General features: G+C 38.5%; 1 protein-coding gene across 1 annotated transcript in view; it reads left to right on the top strand.

Annotated features, from left to right (window-relative positions):
• MID1 (midline 1) overlaps positions 1–22,988 on the top strand; it is a 585,480-nt gene that overhangs the window by 181,296 nt on the left and 381,196 nt on the right. Inside the window, exon 7 of the mRNA XM_032391085.1 lies at positions 8,729–8,790. The gene's annotated coding sequence lies outside the window, so the exon portion shown is untranslated. The remainder of the gene's footprint in view (positions 1–8,728; positions 8,791–22,988) is intronic.

Genomic DNA, 22,988 nt, shown 5'->3' with positions numbered 1-22,988 from the left:
CCACCCAGGTGCCCCTAAATAATTTAAAAGACAGAAAATGAATATTTGTCTCACTGGTTATAAAACCATGGTTCTCAACGGGGGGTGATTTTGTCCCCTAGAGGACATTTAGCGATGTCTGGAGACATTCGTGGTTGTCACGACTGGGGTGGGGTAGCTACTAGTATCTAGTGGATGGAGGCCAGGGATGCTGGTAAGCATCCCACAATGCATAGGACAGCCCCCTCTACAAAGAATTATCTGACCCCAAATGTTCACGGTGCCAGGGAGGTTGAAAAACCATAGTTATAAAACATCACTTCAACTATCTTTGTGTCTTTTATCTGGAAGTAAAGAAAAACATTTCTAATAGGTAGAAGAAAGCAATGACTTTGCCAACATTTTTACTCTAAGGAATTTGAAAAGTAACAAGATATCCCATTGGCTCTGGCGAATGGGCTCATTACACTAATGAAAAACCTGGCATTGTCCTTCTAAGTTCCAAAAGGAGAACTTGGCAGAAACCGAATATAATTGTGAAAAGACACAATGCCCTGGGAAAAACCTGCCTTAAGCACAGTCAACTACATAGAAACTTAGATCTTCAGGTTCTAATGGTGACTAATTGAATCCATGAGAGGCTGCATGTGTAGGAGTCTCGAGTCTCCTCGTGCTTAAAATGCCATGTCTTCTAGAGTTGCCTTGAAAATGAAACTATAGAATTCTTTGAAGCTGGAAGTAATGCAGTGGGCTAACTTTATGAAATTGAAAAGTGAGCAAAAATGCTAATGTTTACTTTTTAGCTACCATGAAAGGCGAATATGTGGACTGCTACGTTGCACCATGGTTCAGTAAGAGAGATGAATATTCTTCATGATGAAAACTCCTTTTTGCCCTCATGAAGGGGGCATTACCCATGATGATGACTCAGTGTTCTTAAATATTCTGGCGATTGATGGAATACATTTCAGTGTAATATGCCCTCCTCTTAGGACTGTTTTCCAAGTTTTGTTTGTGTCAACTTACACCCCCAGAAATAAAACACATACCTTGGCTGAGATCACCTAATCAAGGCAAAATAAAAAACAAAAAAACAAACCAAAACCCCCAAGCACTTTTAAAAGGTCTGTTCAGGATACTAAAAGCAAGAGTTGTAGAGCAGATTGAACTCTTCAAAACCTACACATTTTTTAGACATAGATTTAAAAGTGCACCTTTGTTCCTGTCACACAAAAGAAAAGTAAACCTTTGTTTAATGGTTAACAATTTTTGGCAGCTACTACCTTTTAAACTACTCCAGGGCCAAGATGACTATCTGGAGAGGCGAATTACAGATCACTTAGGCAGGAGATTATGCCATGTTGACCCACTCTGAAGTTTGATTTTAAACAGTGATTATATTCTTATTGTGCAGGCTACATTTACTTGAGCCTTGTTATCTGGACTAAATGGTAATAGAGCAAGCAAATACATTTGTGCAAATGTTGAAAAAGAGCTCAGGGGCTGTAGGGAACCATATAACACAGCACGATGGTTCGGATTGAAGAAAAGTCTTGTAACAACCAAGAATTTACACTGAGATATTAATTAAAAAAAACTAGAACAGAACACACCAAGTTGCTTATCTTTAAATCTACTTATTAATCTCTAGATGTTTGTATGACTCAACTGTGAACTAAAATGGAACTAATTCAAAATAAAGTCTTATCTGTTTCTAAATAAAGTAGAAGTTAAACTGGCATGGCAAAAAATTCCTTATATGGGTTTTATTCCAAAACAAAACCAAAATTTCATTTGGCTTAAGCCCCTAATGCAAAACACACACACATAACGCGCGCACACGCACGCGCGCGCGCACACACACACACTTCTTGATGGGACATCTTATTAATTCTCAATAGTTTTGAGGGCCTACTATGAATAGCCCTTGTTTGCAACAGTGCCAGTTAAGAGAAGCATGTCCTTCTGTTAGTGGACAAATAAAGAGGTGGGGGCATGGGAAGGGGTTCTTTATAAAGAACTTTATAAAGTGCGAACCCATGTATTCACTGCCAACAGAATCAGTCGTCTACACTGTTTAATAGTGGCAGTCATCTTTTAAGTGTTTTGATCTGTGGGTTAAATGATATGCCAATTCTGTATTCTTAATATCTGCCTTATAATCTCCACTTGCTGTTGTGTAATAAAAATATAATTTGAAATAGCTAAGCTATAACTTGGGTAAAATCTGAACTAAGCTTAAACTATTTCTGAAAATTGAGTGGAAACTCAATCATTTGGAGGTAGGACCTCAAATTTTTTAGCTTCCACCTCACATCATAAGCAAATTAAATTTAAACAAAGCAACTTTTAAAAAGACACGTTTGAGGCAATTGGGGATATTTGAGCATAGGCTGAATATTAGAGGACATTAAGGAATTATCGTTAATGTTGTTACTTGTGATTACATTTTGTTTTATTTTTAAAGTTATTCAAGAGATTCATATTGAAATACTTAATAGTGAAATGAGATGAAGTATGAGCTTTGCTTAAAAGGACTCCAGAAAAAACAAACCAGAAAATGGTGGTGGTACTAGATGAAACAAATTGGCAAAAATGTTGATCATCATTGAAGCTGGGTGAACAGTTTATGCAGATTTATTATACCATTCTCTCTACTTCTGTGCAAGTTTTTTAAAATGCTAGAAAACAACAATAATGGGGGCGCCTGGGTGGCTCAGTCGGTTAAGCATCTGCCTTCGGCTCAGGTCCTGATCCCAGGGTCCTGGGATCGAGCCCCACGTCAGGCTCCCTGTTCAGCGGGGAGTCTGCTTCTCCCTCTCCCTCTGCCCCTCCCTGCCCCCCCACTTGCCCGTGCTCTCTCTCTCTCTCAAATAAATAAATAAAATCTATAAAAAAAAGAAAAAGAAAACAGTATCAGGTTACTTTCCAGGTAAAAAACAATGTAAAAAAACCCACCTAGGATAATTTTGAACATCAAAACTTAAAGGGATCACAGTGAGATATCAATGTACATGTGTCAGAATGGTTAAAAACTAAAGAAACAAATAATATCTAGCAATATCAAGTGTTAGCAAGGATTTAGAGCAATGGGAACTGATACATTGCTGGTGGAAATGCAAAATGGTCAGGTCTCCTTGAAAAGAGTGTAGCAATTTCTTGTAAAGTTAAACAGAATTATATGATGCAGCAGTCCTACTCCCAGATATTTACCCAAGAGAAATTAAAATTTATATTCACTCTAAAATCTGTATGTGAACATTTATAGTGGCTTTATTCATAATTACCCAAAACTAGAAACAACCCAAACATCCTACAACTGGTAAATGAATAAACAGTGGTGTCTTCATCTAGTAAAATACTATTCAGGAATAAAGGGAACAAACCACTGATACGTGTGCTGTCTTTGGCACAGTGGTAGGCACCTTTCTGAGTCTTATTTTTCTTTGCTTCTAAGTTGACCATATCAAAGGAACATGTTTTTGAGAAAACATGTACATGAATGTTCAATGCAAAATTATCCCATAATAGCCAAAAGGTGCAAACAACTCAAAAGTCCATCAACTAAGGAATAGATGGACAAACTATGGTTTATCCATACAATGGAATATGATTCAGCTAAAGAGGAATGAAGTGAATCATGGTACAATGTAGATGAACCTCAGAAACATTATGCTAAGTGAAAGGAGTTAATCACAAAAGACCACATATTGCATGATCCCGTTTATATGAAATGTCCAGAATAGGCAAATCCATAGAGATTTCAAGGGCTGGGTGGAGGAGGGAATGGCGAGTGACTGCTACTGGGTACAGAGTTTCTTACTGGGGTGATAAAAATGTTCTGGAATTAGATAGTGATGATGATTGCACAACTCTATAAATATACCAAAAACCACTGAATTATTCACTTTCAAATGATGAATTGTATTTTAGGAGCAGTAGTCTTTTGGCACCTTTCGCAAAAACATAAAATTGTTGGTTATCTTTTATGGGTACAAATCACAAAGTCCTGGTGAACTTTGGATCCTGATGCCTGGCGTGTAGCAAGGATTCGATGTTTATTAATATTTCCCGAATGCATGATTCTTTTGGATGAGAACCATCTCTGTTTAGTTTGAAGATATTATCAAACTTCCTTTTCTCATTTATTCAGTTCTTTCATTAGGAGAATTTTACCTGAATGTTCCTCCAATTTGGACTGAGGAACCTCCATTAGAACTGAAAACTTTTCCTTAAAACTCTTTGCCAGTTGCACGCAACTCTCTGTGAATTCCTTCCAGCTAAATATTCCATCACTCTTTTGTTCATTAAAAGAAATGAATTGCAGCAGCTCGGCTTTGTAAACAACTTTGCAATAAAAAACAAGTGTTCACATTCAATGAATGAAAACCATTTTAGACAGGAAATGGGCTTCAGGTTCCAAATTCAGTGCCTGTGTTCCAAACAGAAATATGATTAGGAAAATATTGAAATGGGAATCGGGAAGCTTTTTCTCTAGTTAATTAACTGAAGACTTTTCTGCTTCTTCAAAATTGAAAGAAATAGTGATCTCAACACTTAAGGAAGGATTCCTATATCAGATATTCAGGTAGAAATGAGAAGAATCAAATACTATCCTTTATTTGCTGGGATGAGAAAAGATTTTGAAACTGCTTCTGTCTGCTGAATACTGTTTCAGGTATCTGATGTGGGTGGGAGTAATAAACTTGGAATAAGAAAGCTTGGGTTCTAATCTCAGTTGTTTTGCTTTCCTGCTATGTGACCTTGGACTTGATGAAATGAGGGTAATACTGCCTAACTAGAAAAGTCACTGTGAAGTGTAATTGATAATAAGTAGAGGAAACCCAATGCAACTAGAAAAGTCACTGTGAAGTGTAATTGATAATAAGTAGAGGAAACCCAATGCACAGGCGCTGATAACCCCAGATGTAATGAACCAAACTGAAATATTTATGGAGTTGTATTATGTGCAAACCACCGTGCTAGTGGAGATGACACCCTGAAGAACAAGCACTTAATATCCCTCCCCTCACAGAGCTTACAGTCCAGTGAGGAACACTGCCAACTTCTTAGGCAATGGGAACACGACTTTTCTTTTGCTTGGTCTTCATTCATCTGTATGAGTGAGTGTGGTGGTGTTCTATATGGTCATTTTCAAGGGCACAGCAAGTAAACAAGAATATTTTAAAATGAATATTGTCATGATTGGGCAACCAAAGAGTTCAGACTAATAAAAGTAAGTGATACTCTGAATATTCAGTGGGAAGGTAAGTGAGAAACTGGAACAAATCAAGAGTTTTGTGAACTAAGTATTTCTCGCAGAAGGAATTATCCCCCAGGTGGGGAACCAGAACCCATTAAGGAAAAGATAGTGCAATTCTGCCTTATCTTAGAGGTTTCCTTTGTAACTTTTGGACATGTTAATTTCACCAGGTTCCCTCCCCCCCCCCCCCCCCCCCCCCCCACCACCACTCCTGCTTTATGTAACTGTTAGATTGTAACTCAAGGAGTTTCATAAATTTAACCACAAGTTTTAGAACCATTGAAGAATTATGTCAGCATCTTTCAGATTTTTTTTCTTTACAACGAGAAATCTGGAAATTCACTTTCCTCTTACAGCCAAGGAATTAGAGTGGGAAGTTTTGATCTAGATCAAAGTAGTACTGCTGGTCTTACTCAATTTTTATTAACCCAAGACTTTGAAGCATGAGGTTGACATTAGGTTGTTTCTGAAGCTCCTTGGTCCCTATTCTCCCACACATCTAGGTACTTACTTGATTCCTGTGCATTTCATGATTTTAAATGGAATTTCTCAATGTATATTTTAAATGATGGTGTTCAGCTCCACAGCCCAGGAAATGACTGTGAATGTGATATTTCCTTTAAAATCTTGGAACATTTCAATAATTATACATTTAGTTGAGAATTCATGTTATTTCCAAATCAAAGAATATGCTGTTCAAATAATTTACTCAAATATTGAGCCGATCTTTCAAAGGGAATGACCCACATGAGGGTTTCTAATATATACACCAAGAAAAGCCCCCGGGTATCTGGAAGTCAACAAAAAGAAACTGAATAAAGACATTGCGTGCGCAGAAAAACTTTCTCAGCTCATGACTTGCACATTTGTAGAAGATTGCAATTTGAAATACTGTTGACTCATATTATTGCTTACTTGAGGCAACTAAATATTTCTGTGTCCCAAGACCCATATGATGGTACCACACACTTCTTTTCTATTGGCAATTCCAAGTTTTTAAATCAAACCTCAGAGTGGAGTCCTAAAATTCCTTAGTGGTGAATATTTTTCAGTGAAGCCATATCTTACAACCACATCTGCTGAACCGTAAGGTTTGTCAGGCTGTGGTCACCCTCCAACTGCCCTGTGGCCTACTTCATTTATGCCTGAAGGAATGCATGAATATAAAAATCAGAATATTCATAGCCCTAAAACTCAAATTATTCCATAGTCTGTTTACCAGTGTTTGGGTATGAAACTACTATTTTATTTTTTTCACAAGGTAAAAGCAAATTGCTGGTAAGTTTCTTACCTGAAATACTGTTTGCTTAATATTTCAACTCCAGTGTTACAGAGTAGTAGATTGAGACATGGATCCATGTATGTTTTATACCGATATGCAGTCTAATGAAATTGAAAACGTGAAAACGTCTTTTTGGTATTTTACTGAAATTGACTCTTTTACTTCAAATCAAATCTTGGAAGTATGACACAGCTTCAAAATTAAATTTCTAGGGAACTAATAAGACATTATGGAAACTGATAATACTGAAAGGGATTTTTCTCTTTTTATTCATCCCCCAGATGAGTGGCTGTATATTTTGCCTATCGCATTATGTTTGCATCTATATAACTTCCAAATCTGCTAAAATTATAAAATATCATAAAACTAAGTTAGCAAAGAATTCCAAAATGTTTTCATGCTACTTGAGAATAAATATATAGAAATATCTTTACAGGGATTCCAGGAATAGAGAAAGGATTTCAAAAAATCAAGAAAAACCCAGAGGGTACAAGGAAAATAGAATTGATATCTCACTCCTAAAAGGATTAGTTAAATGGTTTTTATATATATATTCTTACTCTCCTAGAGCAAAATTATTTGAAGTTCCCCTTTAGTTCATCCTCCTCTATTTAGCCACCATTATGTTCTAAAAGCTTATATTTCAAAGGTATAATGTTTAAGAAGAACATTAAACAAAACACCAGGTCAGAGATGAATCAAAGGATGGAGAGAATGTTAGTGTTTTCCTTATTTCAACCTACTGAAATAATTTAAGGTACAAGAACTTGGTTCTCCGCAGAGAACTGGCTCTCCAAACGTTTTAGATGTTTTAAAAAAAATAGGGATACCCAGCCCACCTTTGGAGATTCTGATTCAGTAGGTTTTGTTAGGATTCTGGGATTTTTTTTAAAAAAAATAAGGTTTGTAATGTACAGCTAAGTTTGAATTTTCCAAAGATGCTTGATCATTAAGCCTTACCAGGGAAGCATTTCAAAACACATGGGCTGGTAGAACCCAAGAATCACTATTTATCCCAAATTCCATGGGTGATTATTATGATACTAAAGCTTGGGAAATGCTGATCAAGAGACAAAATTGGAAGGTAGGTTTAAATAACTATGGAAAGTTGGGTATTCATCCTTTCTGATGGCTGAGTAATATTCCAGCCATCAGAAAGGATGAATACCCAACTGTTACATCAACATGGATGGGACTGGAGGAGATTATGCTAAGTGAAATGAATCAAGCAGAGAAACTCAATTATCATATGGTTTCACTTATTTGTGGAACATAAGGAATAGCATGGAGGACATTAGGAGAAGGAAGGGAAAAATAAAGGGGGGGAAATCGGAGGGGGAAACAAACCATGAGAGACTATGGACTCTGAGAAACAAACTGAGGGTTTTAGAGGGGAGGAGGGTGGGGGGATGGGTTAGCCCGGTGATGGGTATTAAGGAGGGCACGTACTGCATGGAGCACTGGGTGTTATACGCAAACAATGAATCATGGAACACTATGTCAAAAACTAATGATGTACTGTATGGTGACTAACATAACATAATAAAATAAAATTAAAAAATTTTTAAAAAGTAAAAAAAATAAATGACCATGGAAAATATGATACAAATGTAGATTTTGTTATCTTTCATTGTATTCACTGATGACATGTTTAGCGTAACACATTTCTAAAACAAGTGTTGGTATTGACTGAAAATAGTACTATATTCATCTTTTGAAGAATTTGGCTTTTCTGAGCTTATAAAGGTGGGAGGAGCCTATATAGGGAGCAGTATTAGAAAGAGGAGATACCTTCCCAACCAGCAAAATCATCAGGATCAACCCTAGGGCTCAGGGCACTGACATTTTATAGCCACCATTGCTTTATATGCAGACCATTTGTGTACAAAAGTGATTGTGTTCTCATGAGATCGTGACCCCACTTTCCAGGATAAAATCCTAAGATTTCAAGTCATCCCTCTAAGATAGGGTATCCCAAAGTGTTAGTTCTATCTGAGGATCATAGTACTGTGAAAGAGGTAATTCCATGAAAAATGAGCTGTGTGGACAAGCGATTTGGGGAAACATGGGATTTTATATTCATCTCCTGGAGATCCTAGCACATATTAGCATATTTAAAGCTCTGATAAATCCTGCATGCCTGGTTACCATTGTTTAATCCACATTTTTCAAATTAATACAGAATTCTTTTTTTTTTTTAATAGGAGTACCTATTCACACTGGACAATCTGCTCCTTGGAGAAATCTCGAGGAACATTGTTTTAAGGTACTAATATGGTCCTGACATCTAGAATTATTTATGGGATTTAATACTGATGACAAGGAATAGGCATTTACTCTGTCCTAAGAAGATGAAATTAAACAGAAAATTAGGTACACTGGAAAAAAAAAAAGCATTTGTTTAGTAGCTGATGGAAATGACCACAAAGAACAAAGAAAAGAAATTTTCTGTTTTATATGTCTGTTTATATTGCGGGGTTTAGGGAATCAAACAAGTTACGGAACTCTAATTTCTAAGTTGAGCAAGAGGCACACGTTTAAATACTACTGGTTACTCTTTGCTCTGTTGGTTGCCGTGGACGCTACCAAGGGATATGGGATGCACAGCTTATAACAGAGTTGTGATATTAATAGTGAATGTTTATTGAGTCCCTAACATGTGCTAGAGTCCAGTCTAATGCTTTACATCTATCATCTTGCTTAATCCCCACAATAGCCATGTAAGGTAAGTACTGATATTATGCCCATGTTTTCTGGATTAGGAACTTTTCTAAGTCACACTGATAATTAGTAGTGAAGCTGGTATGTACAGCCTGAAGCTTTCACTCCAGAAATTCCAAGCGTGACCATTATGCTACAAGGCCGCCAGACTGCACCCATGGGTTGTTGCTTACTAGGCATACCGAAGGAAAGATGACTGGGCTTGGGGGCTCATCTAAAAATTCCCCATTTTCTGAGCCCTTACTCTAAAATCTCAGCTTTGTTCAACTTAAAAGATATTTTTAAAATGTATATTTATATTTTAATCTATTTTAAAATATATAAATATGTATGTATGTATGCAGCAATACATATAATCTGTATATATGCGTGTATCCCATACGTTTGCCTGAATGAACATTCCCACCTCTTCAAGGAAGCTCCTACCCCTTGCTTTTGTAGGAACTCTGTGTTTTGAAAAAAAAGCTTGGCCAAGTTCATTTTTACCCTCCGACTGCAGTGACAGGCTACATGTGAAATTTCAGTCTCGTTTGGACTCTATACATGGGCAGATTTCATAGTCTGTCATTATTTCCCAGCAACATGGAATTAAAGGCCTTTCCTTGTGTTTGTTGGCAATTTTTGGTTCCTCAGTCCTACTGAGATACTATAAGCATGAAGCAACCCTGCTGGGTTACCAGGAGTTTTAGTCTAGCATACTAGATATGATTTCAGGCAAATCCCACTTGTTCGTTTTCTCTTGGTTAAGTTTGCTCTTCTCCCATCCCTGTGGGCTTCTATCTTTGAATATTTATTTACGCTTCTCTTGTTTTAGAATGCAGGCTTTCTTGTATCATGGGATCCTTTCAAAATATGAAGTCGACCATGGAGATGACAAAACACTCTTATTGAATTATCTTTTCTTCCGTTGCCTTATTCCCTGCAGCTTCTTGGTGGGGGGCTAGGGCAAGGCTTGCTACTGACTGGGTGCCAAGCTGTTCACCATATCACGTGTGTTGACCATACACATGGTGAGCGCTCCTGTGCAGGACCAGGGGTGTCCTTGAATAAGCCCCTTCGCTTCCAAATTCCTTCCAGGATGACTTGCCCATTTCCTGTCCTGCTGATCGCACCCTTGGAAGGGATTTGAAGTCTGGAGTGTCTTTGATGTTTTCTTCTGGCCATGCCAAAGCCTCCCCAGGAGACAACAGGCTCTCTCAAGCCTGTGCAAATGGGTTTTTAAGTCAGTGTGTCTGCCAAGCTGTTGTGTTTCTTTGCTCTCTCTTTGATGTCCATCTAGCCTGGTGCCTTGTATGCCTCACCCAATGCCTGGCATGTAGCAAACTCTCATTACCATTGCCTTGGTATGGAAACTTGCATGGAAAATATTTCTGGAACTCCCTCCTACCCATCGCAACTTTATTTCCTTCTTCCTGTTCCATCGCCTTCCCTCTCCCCTCTACCGTACAGACATTTGCCAGATGTTAAGGAAATTCAGTAAATTGAAATAAAACAAAACAAAACAAACAAGTAAAACCAAGAAGAGATAAGAATGCGGTTTCTTTAAATAACAGACTGCAGGGTTGGAATAAATGGAAGTGTCACTTTACTCATATACTGAGAACTTACGGTTTCAAGGCTTCGGGTCTCTTGACCAGGCTTTGGACTCATCTAGTGAGCCCAGTTTAAATATATTCTGCTCTTGTTCTTTCTGAGGTGTGAGAAGAGTATTTATGGAGGGCCTGATCCCAAAATGAGGTGTTAACAAATCAGACAATCCCTTTCACCACCTATCGACACATACCTAGAGGTCGACTGTCAACTTTCACCACATTCATTTTATTTTATGCTTGCTAGTTGGGTTCCAAATGAATTTTTTTTCCATGAAGAAATGAGTGAAATAAAACACAAGGGGTGCGACTTTAAGGATGCTATGTTAAATTTAGAGTTGGGATAGAGCACCGATGTCGTTAAAAATATACGGGCATATACTTCAATTCCTAGACACTTAAACATCGGAATGTTGCAGTATGGCTCCCCGGGAGGGAGTACAAAGGAGGATGTTGAGATGTGGACACGCTAAGGGATTTGAGTCCAAGGTCATCACTGAGTCATGTTTTCTCTCAAGACTCTAAGCATTCTTTTCTCTTTCCTCCTGACTGGTGACTCCAGCTCTGCTTCCTCTGGGAGTCTCTGACATTCTTCTTCCTGTTCAACTTGAATTGTTCTACCTGGTGCATGTCATTCTTGCGTATTTGGTGTTTCCCTCCAACAATTCCAGCAGATGCTTTTCCTCTTTCCTTTCCACTTTGAGTTTCCACCAAGCGTGCCTATTTCTGCTTCAGTCTCTGCTGATTTGTTCATCTTGGTTGATATCTACAATGAATGACTTGCCAATGGTAGATTATTAAGACTAGCCTAGTTTGGGCAGACTTTAGCCCGAGCGCTATTTCCCAGGGGGCTGGTCAGGCTATATGGAGCCATAAGACTGGTGGCATCACGTCACTTTGAATGATAATAAATAATGCAAAGGGAGGGGCAGTGTTTAGGTGAATACAGGCAGAAATATTACTTCTGTTCGCTCTTCATTAACTATGGCATGGCGAGAAGCAGAGGCGCAGATAATGCAGATGCCTAAACATGATATTTGCGTGAGCCTTCAGGGTGCTTTCTTGGCAATGAAATTTAAATGTGAGCCTTTTGATGTTTCAGACATTCACATCTTACACACCAGGGGTGTTTAAACACTGGACTGAGGGACAGGGCAAGTTGTCCAGATTACTTTTGAAATCCTCCCTTCAAACCTCGTTAGCTGAAGTTGGGCTGCAGCCCATTCTCTACTGCTTCTTGTAGCCTCCGCTGTTCTGGTTGAAGATACGTGTTTTCGCAGTTCAACCTGCCTTTCAAATGCAAGAGAGATCATCATTACAAGTGTCAGCTCAGCATTTCTGCCAGTCTGTGCTTCCTCCTTCTGGGGAGAGCATAGCTCAGAAAGTCTTGCCAAAGAAATGTTCAACACACAGAGTGTGGTCTCTGGCAATGATCTTCTTTCGTGATTATGGCCAAATATGTTTTCGGAGGAAATAAATACATCAATACATGAATAAATACAGCAATATACAAATATCAAATATATAAATTTATTAAAAATTTATATTTATTGGGGCACCTGGTTGGCTCTGTTGGTTAAAGCATCTGCCTTCGGCTCAGGTCATGATCCCAGAGTTCGGGAATTGAGCCCGGTGTCAGGGCTCCCTGCTCAGTGGAGAGTCTGCTTCTCCCTCTCCCTGCTCTTGCACTCTCTCTCTCTCCCTTTCAAATAAATAAATAAAAATCTTTTAAAAAATTTATATTTATTTATGTATTAATTTGTTTACTTAAAAGAAAACCTACTTCTTGCTAGAGTGAAAGAAGGATTTGCCTATGATAAAAATCATGGAAAATAAGGAGTTAAGGAAACCATTGGACCAAATGTCTAAACAACAAAAAGTGTTGCTCTAAATATACAATTTTTTGAGTTCCTTATAAGTATTTATGGAAGTTTTATAATATGCCTTACACCGTCTTAGGTATGCTGGTGTCTAAAAAATAAATACAAGAGATTATCTTTGCAAACAAAGGCTTTACTATTTTAAAAACAGAAACTTTGCATTGGGCACCCAGATGGCATTCAAAAAAAAGTTGAATGAAAGAATATGCATTCAAATTATGTTGGTCATAAGAAATGGAGGAAAAAATGGTTCACTTTCACTTAATGCCAAAACCAGCATAAATTTAGAAATGTTTGCTCACGAAAAATAGGTCAGGGCTTCCTTAGCAATATGTCCCACTCAGCAAAACTTCTAGTGATTTACCATCCTATCTTTGCCTAGAATACACTAATAGCAAATAGAGACTGAGAGAAGGGAAAAGAAAATTAGGCAAACAGGAGGGCCATGATTCATTTTAGCAATGTATTTCCCTTCAACCATGCCTAAAGTTGATCATAAATTATTAGATTAAATTGTAGTCTCTCTCTTTTTAAAAAAAATATTTTATTTACTTAAGATTTTATTTATTTATTTGACAGGGAGAGACACAGCGAGAGAGGGAACACAAGCAGGGGGAGTGGGAGAGGGAGAAGCAGACTCCCCGCCAAGCAGGGAGCCCGATGCGGGGCTCGATCCCAGGACCCTGGGATCTTGACCCGAGCCGAAGACAGACGCTTAATGACTGAGCCACCCAGGCGCCCTGTATTCTCTTTGGAGCCCCAAATGGGACCATTCAGAAGATGGTCAGAAGACAAACTGGAATACCACCCAAGCCTGCCTTACACGTACTTGAGACCACTGAGATTAAATTCTACCACACCCTGAATGCTTCAGCTGACTATCAGATGTAACTGTAAACATTCAAGGTTCTTAGACATGAATGTGCTAAGCTTAAACATTGTTTTCTATACAAAGATTTTTGGATTGTATTACATTAAGAATTATGGTACAACAGACAGCTCCTCCTATACCCACAAACATTTGCTGATTCTTTTGCTGTCTCCCTTCTCCCAGGCTTCTTAATACTCAGCTGCTGCCCAGGAATCTGTCTAGCTGTTCCATAAAGCGTCTGTGGTTGATAACAGAAAGGACTGGTTTTCCTTTTGGCTTGGGCAATTTGAATGGCTGTGTTAAGCAGCCCATGACACTAACCCAGGAAGTGTTGGAAGGTGATGACACAAAGGACTCAATCTGGAGACCAGTTGTCTGCTCTTGCATCAGATTGGCCCCAGTTTTGCTTGACATGTAAGAATGGGATAGAAGATTACAGTCATTGGAATTGTGTCCATTTGCATAACAGCCTTATTTACATAGCATGTGGACTGGACATATTGTGCGCTCAAGGGTGAATGGATCTCAAGTGTGAGGTTTAACAGAACATAATGCATTTGGATGGGTTCCCCCATTCTCGCTACCAGAAGCCTGACCCTGCTGTCCTGTGTGGATGTAAAGGCACCCCATTAGCCATGGTTTTGAAAAGTGGTGTTTTCTGCTGCTTGTGTAGAAACTGAAAATAGAAAGCCAGAAAGAAATTTGAGATTGCAGGTAAACCCTCAGCTCCAGAAACCCTTTGTTACAAACAAGAAGGGACATGTGCTCATTATTTTCATGTAGCTAAGAAATAGAAGCTCAACTTAAGTTTAAATGTAATTTAAACTAAATTCCTATGACAACTCTTAACAGGTTAATTAAATTTGCCCAGGTGCTTAAATGCACTACTGGGCATATTTTGTGTAGTTTTGTTCATCACACTCCAGAAAAACAACAATTATAGAAGAGGTATGTACATTTGGGGGAGGGGGTCACTAACATCTTTTTCAATATTTAATGGGTGCTAGACCAGTGCTTCTCAAATGAATTCTAAATAAAATTTAGCAAATCAAATTCAACAATATATTAAAAAGGATAACACATCATGATCATGTGGGGTTAATCCCAGGAATGCAGGTTGGCATAAAATATGAATATCAACCAATGTAATTCACTATATTAGCAAACTAGAAAAAGAAAGAAAAAGCTATGTGATGATATACACAGAAAAAGCATTTGTCAAAATCCAACATCCATTCCTGACAAAACCTCTCAGCAAATAGGAATAGGAGAGAACTTCCTCAACCTGATAAAGGGCATCTATGAAGAACCCACAGCTAACATCATACTTCTGGTGAAAGACTGAAAGCCTTCTGTCTAAAATCAGAAGCAAGATCAGGATGTCTATTTCATCACCTCTATTTAACATTGTACTGGAGATTCTAGCCAGAGAAGTTAGTTAAGGAAAAAGAAATAAAGATTGGAAAGAAAAAAGCAAAACTGTCTATATTCACAGATGACATCATAGCCCATGTAGAAAATCTGGGATAAATTGGACAAAATGTCCAAAAGAAACATGCAGTTAAAACTATAAAACATTCCTGAGAGAAGTTAAATAATTACCCACATAAATAAACAGATATGCACTATTCAAGTGTCAGAAGACTCAGTCAATATTGTTAAGATGTCATTTCCCCCCAAGTTGGCTAATAGATTCAATGCAATCCTAATCAAAATCTCAGCAAGACTTTTTATAGATGACAAACTGATTCTAAACTTCATATGGAAATGCAAAGAACCTAGAATAATCAAAACAACATTTAAAAAGTAGAACAAAGGTAGGCTAACACTACCTTATTTCAAAAATTATTATTAAGCTGCTATAGTTAAGCCAGTGGGATATTGAACATAAAGATAGACAAATGGGGCACCTGGGTGGCTCAGTAGGTTAAGCACCCGACTCTTGATTTCGGCTCAGGTCATGATCTTAGGATCCTGGGATCGAGGCCCATGTTGGGCTCCACACTCAGTGGGGAGTCTGCTTGAGGATTCTCTCTCTCCCTCTCCCTTTGCCCCTCCCCCTGCTTGCTCTCTCTCTCTCTTTCAGATAAATAAATAAATCTTTTAAAAAAAGATAGACAAATATATCAGTGGAATAGAATAGGGAATCCAGCAATAGGCCCACATATATATGGACAATTGAATTTTGACATAGGTGCAAAAAACAGAGAAATCATAGTCTTCTCAAAAAATGGTGATGGAACAATTGGATGTCCATACACATTCAAAAAAGAAAAAGAAAAATGAAACTTTGATCTCTATCTCACACCACATGTACAATATACATTATCTGTGATCAAAATGTAAAGCCTATGGGGCGCCTGGGTGGCTCAGTCGGTTAAGCGTCTGCCTTCGGCTCAGGTCATGATCCCAGGGTCCTGGAATCGAGCCCCGCATCGGGCTCCCTGCTCAGTGGGAAGCCTGCTTCTTCCTCTCCCACTCCCCCTGCTTGTGTTCCCTCTCTCGCTGTGTCTCTCTCTGTCAAATAAATAAATAAAATCTTTAAAAAAAAATGTAAAGCCTAAAACTATAAAACTTCTGTAAGAAAACAAAAGAGAAACTTTTCATCTTGAATTAGGCAGACTGCTTAGATACAACACCAAAATATGATCTATAAAAGAACACATTGATAATACATACTCTTTTTTTATTAGTTTCAGGGGTAGAATTTAGTGATTCATCAGTTGCGTATAACACCCAGTGCTCATTACATCATGTGCCCTCCTTAATGCCCATCACCCAGTTACCCTATCCTTTCACCCCCCCTCCCCTCCAGCAGCCCTTAGTTTGTTCCCTAGAGTTCAGCGTCTCTTACGGTTTGCCTCCCTCTCAGTTTTCATCTTACTTTATTTTTCCTTCCCTTCACCTATGTTCATCTGTTTTGTTTTTTAAATTCCACATATGAGTGAAATCATATGGTATTTGTCTTTCTCTGCCTGACTTATTTCACTTAGCGTAATACCCTCTAGTTCCATCCACATCGTTGCAAATGACAAGATTTCATTCTTTTTGATGGCTGAGTAATATTCCATTCTTCTTTATCCATTCATCTGCCAGTGGGGGCTCTTTCTGTGTTTGGCTATTGTGGACATTGCTGCTATAAACTTTGGGATGTGTGTGCCCCTTCAAATCACTATGTTTATATCCTTTGGATAAATTCCTAGTAGTGCAATTGCTGGGTCATAGGGTAGCTCTATTTTTAACTTTTTGAGGAACCTACATACTGTTTTCCACAGTGGCTGCACCAGTTTGCATTCCCACCAAGAGTGTAAGAGGGTTCCCCTTTTTCTGCATCCTCACCAACATCTGTTGTTTCCTGAGTGGTTAATTTTAGCCATTCTGACCCATGTGAGGTGGTATCTCATCGTGGTTTTGATTTGTATTTCCCTGATACCGAGTGATGTTGAACATCTTTTCATGTGTCTGTTGGCCATTTGTATGTCTTCTTTGGAGAAATGTTTGTTCATGTCCTCTGCCCATTGCTAGGCTGGATTTTTTGGTTTTGGGGGATAAAACAGACTTCATCAAATTAAAAATAAATTTGTTCTTTGAAAGTCACAGTTAAGGAATCAAAAGACAAGCACAGACTACGATAAAATATTTGCAAATCATATATCTGATAAAGGACTTGTATCCAGAATGTATAAACAACTCTTAAAACTTAATCATGAGAAAACTAGCCACCCATTAAGGAATTGGCAAAATTCTTGATACATACAATGCTCTTCTCCATGCCTCACTTCACAGACCCAGGATTCTTCCATCATGTAGGATTACATGAAGGATCCATAAAGTGGGAATTTTATGAGCCAGGCCTAGTGGTGTGTGGTGTACACATCACTCCTGCCCACATTTCACTGGCCACAATTCAGTCGTGTAGTCATACAGAACTACCCAACAAAAGAGGAAGGTGGGCTTGGTAAACAGCTAGCTAATGTCTTCCACGTTTTGCATCATTAGAATTGGTGACTATCAGTAGATGCTTGCAGGTGGTTTTATGGCAAATAAGAATGTTATATAGCAAATCCCAAATGTATAAAATCTTTACCACAGTACCATTGGTTTGACCTAATTTAACTCTTTTTTCCCTCCCCTTTTTTCCTCATGACTTCATAGGGGTAAAGAAAGACTCTTTCTGGTTGAGTAGAGTTATAGAGATAGCTCTTTTTTATGCATAAACATGAGAATATTTGCATAGTGGGGGGTTTGAAAAAAAATGTTATTTTTGCCCTGGCCCGACAGTTCCCTCAGGAAGAGAGATGATAAACCACTTAAGCTGTAGCAGGTGATAGCCCAATGACATGGTATGTAAAGGGAGTTGTTAACAAAGATTGAGGGGGCGTAGGAAATACTGGATGCAGAGTAGAGATCAAAGAAATGAGGCAAGACTGGGAATGTGAGAGATGTGGCAAAAGGTTAGAGCCTATGGAAAAAGAGTTTATAGGAAATTCTGAGATGGGAGTGTGAACAGAAGATTTTAAGGAGAAGGATGCTAAAGATTCAGTTTTACATCATTTGTACACTACAAGGTAAATGCCGTCCTATGCCTTCAATCTCCAACAAAAATCTGCTACACACGGAACCTGTGTCATTGGTACCTTGAGTGACATCAAGCATAAGGCCATAAGAACCATGTCAATTCAGGACCTCTGAGAAGTAGATACACAGATGGAGAAAACACTAATGACAGATAAGGGGGAGAGAGAGCAGGAGTAGGCAGGAAGAGCCCTTAATCCATTATTCAGCTCTAATGCCTGTGAGGGGAAAGAAGGAAGGAAGATTGGGACAGACGCCTCCTAGACTGTGGTGCAGCTCTGGGACCATTGTGGCCTGGCTGATGGGGAGCCTCTGAGCAAAGTTTGCCCATTAGAGCATCAGACAGGGGCCCGGATCAAGTCCCCTTCCGTGCTCAGTCCTTGTCTGGGAGTAACCTTGAGGCAGCATAGCATGGCATAAACGCCATGGCAGATCTGTAAATACAGCAGCTGGCCACCCCCTGCTAACCATATTCCTAGCTGGCAATTCGCTTGAAGAGAGATCTGAGTGGTGCAACCCCACGGCCACCGAAAAGTATAAGCTCAGAAGGGTGAAGTGGTCCGAACACCAAACTAATTCATCAGAAGCAGGAATTGGAGTCAGAAAGAAGTAGAACTCCAAGTGCCACCAACCCCTAGGCATCCTTGGAGGATCTCTACAGCAGCTGGGATGCGGATACCAACTGATTCCATGAGAATCAAGAGGGAAAGCACGGCAGGCTGGCATCTGGGTTGCACCCTGATTCTTCTTATAGAATAGAATGGGAAAAGTTCAGCCAGTTTCCCTCTCATCCCCATCTGTGCACACTGTTCAGCAGTGCCAAAAGTAGATGGGAAGGTTCTCAACAAACACTTCCTATGAAATGGCCAATTGTGAAGGAGAGATAAGAGAGGTGTCTAGTTGTTTTTAAAGTTTTTAACATGTAATCCAAGAGTGTAAGTACAGCTGACCATTGAACAACACAGGTTTGAACTGCGTGGATCCACTTATACACGGATTTTTTTTTCAAGAAATACAGAACAGTATTGTAAATGTATTTCCCTTATGATTTTCTTAATAACTTTTTCTTTTCTCTAGCTTACTTTACTATAAGAATACAATATGTAATACATAGAACATACAAAGTGTGTGTTAATCGACTGTTTGTTATTGGTAAGGCTTCTGGTCAACAGTAGTCTATTAGTAGTTAATGTTTTGGGGAATCAAAAGTTATATACAGATTTTTGACCGCACTAGGGGTTCGGTACCCCTAACCCTCGTGTTGTTCGATGGTCAACTGTATCTCCTTTTCAGAGGTCTTTGCTTCGCACCAGATGCGTTTAGCCATGCTCCCTAATTCTGGGCATAGCTGAATGTGGACAATGGTGGCAGATTCAGGTATAGCTTTTTTGAAAGTTGCTACCTGAATATCAGCCACTGGTGACTTTTCACATAAAGTGGGCATTCCATTATCTTGGAGAATTCAATGCTCATAATGATAAAAGAAGCTACTTTCTAAATTCCTTTCTGGACATAATATCGCACTTTCACCCATACTGTAAATGTCCTCCTTCCCCTCATAGCAAATCACTAAGTTCATGTGCATCTTGGACTTGACATATATCTTAGGGAGGGTTGGTTTTCTTTAATTGAATTTGCTTTAGAATATACTGTGTTTATATCAATATCCTGATTACTCTGGAGATATTAAACTTTTAAAACATTTAAGGTTTTATTGTGGTTTCAGAATTTTTTCTTCCATTTAGATACCGCGAGCATTTCCAGGGATGATCTCAGTTCTGGGCACAGGAAGGATGGTCATGTGTTCCAATATCAAACCCAGATGGGTGCAATTTGCAACACCCTTGACAGGTTTCCCTGCTCTAGGCTAACCAACTCATCATAATTTCCCAGGACTTTTCTGGGCACTGAAAGTCCCATGTCTTGGGAACCTCCCCAGTTCTGGGTAAATGGGACAGTTGGTCACCCTACCCTGCTGTTATCCTCAAACAAAAGAAGAAAGTTCTATCAGCAGGGTGGCCATTCTTAGCTGGCAAATTACATTCCTGTTTGCTTTCCAAGGTGGTGAAAAAGCAGGACCCTGACATCTTTGATTACTGTCACATTATTTCAAACATTTAAGAGTTACAATGGTATAGGATATCTAGTGGATTTACCTGTAGTTATTGATTAACAGAATACATTATTCATAAAATTAAATACTGAACACATTAAAAAATACTGCCTATTTCCAAAAGCAATAAAGAGATGGGAACAATTGCATTTTCAACAATCTACATATATATTATTGTTTGTCTTCTCTCTTGAATTTGCTTTTATTCAGCTTCTAACTCCTCGGAGCTGCCTAAATGAAGAAATAAGATTAACAATAAACTGAAACATGCATGAAACTCTTTTTCTTTTTTAACTTTAGTTTATGTGGGTGCATGTGTATACACACACACATATATGTATTGATAGATATATACATATGTATGTATATATTTCAAGGCACATCTTGCAAATCAATAAATCATAAGGGAGAAAAAAGTAAAAAGTGGTGGCTTATTCCTCAAAGCAAATTCAGTCCAACTGAATTACTATTTTCAGTTCACAGTGTGACAAAGCCAGTTGGGAATTTCCAGATGCAGAAGAGGTAAAAAATGCCAACTTTATTAAAATGTAAGCCAAAGCACAATCACAGTCTGAAATGGAAATGGGATTGAGGAAAAGGCTGATTTTGTTTGGCATGAACTGTAAAATTCTAATTTCATGTAGGTTTAAAAAAAATGAAATACCCACCCTTATAGAGCCGTAGAGGGAAAGACAAGCCCACACTAAGCTGATTGTCCATGGTTCTTAAATTTTTTATGTTAATAATAATTTAAATTGTTGATAACATTTTGGGGCTCAATTGATAATGACATTGGAAGATTTCATGAACTAAAACAAATTATTTTAGTAGAGATCATCAAAAAAGAGATACGATTTGATCTTGGGAGACGAACTTGGACCTACAAGATATCTGTACATATCCTACATATGAAATCATAGAGGAGCCACATTTTTAGAAAAGATTGGAGGTATGAGTACAACCTTTTCCTAAACCAAAGAAAGCCAGTTTTTGTTTCAGGGCTTTAGGTATAATTTCTCTTAGAAGGATAACCCACATATCTGTTCATAACCTATAGATGAAGGCATAGGGCTGCATTTTCACAAAGATTGGAGGTACTCATAATTAAGGAATTCTCTGTGACTTCGGGTGTGACTTCCCTTAGAATGATGACCTAAATAGTGTGCATGCCAATGGCCTGAGACAGCCTATAATATGTAGGATTTAAAGTACTTTGATACATAGTAAAAAGATCATGGATTTTAGAGTCAGGTAGACCTGGATTTAAATCCCAGCACAACGTAGACATAGACAAAATATATTAAAGATAGATAATTGAGTGTGGAATAGCCCCTGGATCATAGAACTAGTAAGGAGCAAAATAGCATTTTTTAAAAAGATTTTATTTATTTATTTATTTATTTATTTATTTATTTATTTGAGAGAGTGCGCGTGTGGGAGAGCATGAGCAGGGGAGAGGGGCAGAGGGAAAAAGAGAAGCAGACTCCTTGATGTGGGGCTCAACCCAGGACCCTGGGATCACGACCTGAGCCAAAGGCAGCCGCTTACCCAACTGAGCCACCCAGGTGCCCTGCAAAATAGCATTTGAATATAGGACATCTTTACTTCAAAATACATTATATAAAAACTAAAAATTTCTGACCTGCAAAAAAACCTACCATACACAAAGTTGAGAAACACATGACAAATACAGCAGGTAAAGAGCTGATTTTATTAAGATATAAAGAGTTTTTCAGACATATAGACCAATGGAACAGAATGGAGAACCCAGATAATGGACCCTCAACTCTATGGTCAAATAATCTTTAACAAAGCAGGAAAAAACATGCAATGGAAAAAAGACAGTCTCTTCAATAAATGGTGCTGGGAAAACTAGACAGCCACATGCAGAAGAATGAAACTCAACCATTCTCTAACACCATTCACAAAGATAAACTCAAAGTGGATGAAAGACCTCAATGTGAGACAGGAATCCATCGAAATCCTAGAGGAGAACATAGGCAGTAACCTCTTTGACATCAGCCACAGCAACTTCATTCAAGATACATCTCCAAAAGCTAGTGAAACAAAAGCAAAAATGAACTTTTGGGACTTCATCAAGATAAAAAGCTTCTGCACAGCAGAGGAAACAGTCAACAAAACAAAGAGGCAACCCACAGAATGGGAGAAGATATTTGCAAATGACACTACAGATAATGGGCTGATATCCAAGATCTATAAAGAACTTTTCCAACTCAACACCCAAAAAACAAATAATCAAGTCAAAAAGTGGGCAGAAGATATGAAAAGACACTTCTCTGAAGAAGACATACAAATGGCTAACAGACACATGAAAAAATGTTCATCATCATTAGCCATCAGGGAAATTCAAATCAAAACCACATTGAGATACCACCTTACACCAGTTAGAATGGTAAAAATGGACAAGGCAAGAAACAACGAATGTTGGAGAGGTTGTGGAGAAAGGGGAACCCTCTTACACTGTTGGTGGGAATGCAAGTTGGTACAGCCACTTTGGAAAACAGTGTGGAGGTTCCTCAAAAATTTAAAAATAGAGCTACCCTATGACCCAGCAATTGCACTCCTGGGTATTTACCCCAAAGACACAGATGTAGTGAAAAGAAGGGCCATATGCACCCCAATGTTCATAGCAGCAATGTCCACAATAGCCAAACTGTGGAAAGAGCCGAGATGCCCTTCAACAGATGAATGGAT

Source organism: Phoca vitulina, unplaced genomic scaffold (genome assembly GCF_004348235.1).
Source record: "Phoca vitulina isolate PV1807 unplaced genomic scaffold, GSC_HSeal_1.0 scaffold60, whole genome shotgun sequence".
Lineage (NCBI taxonomy): Eukaryota > Metazoa > Chordata > Mammalia > Carnivora > Phocidae > Phoca > Phoca vitulina.
The sequence above is the reverse complement of the archived record's forward strand: the minus strand, read 5'-3'. Positions and strand labels throughout refer to the sequence as shown.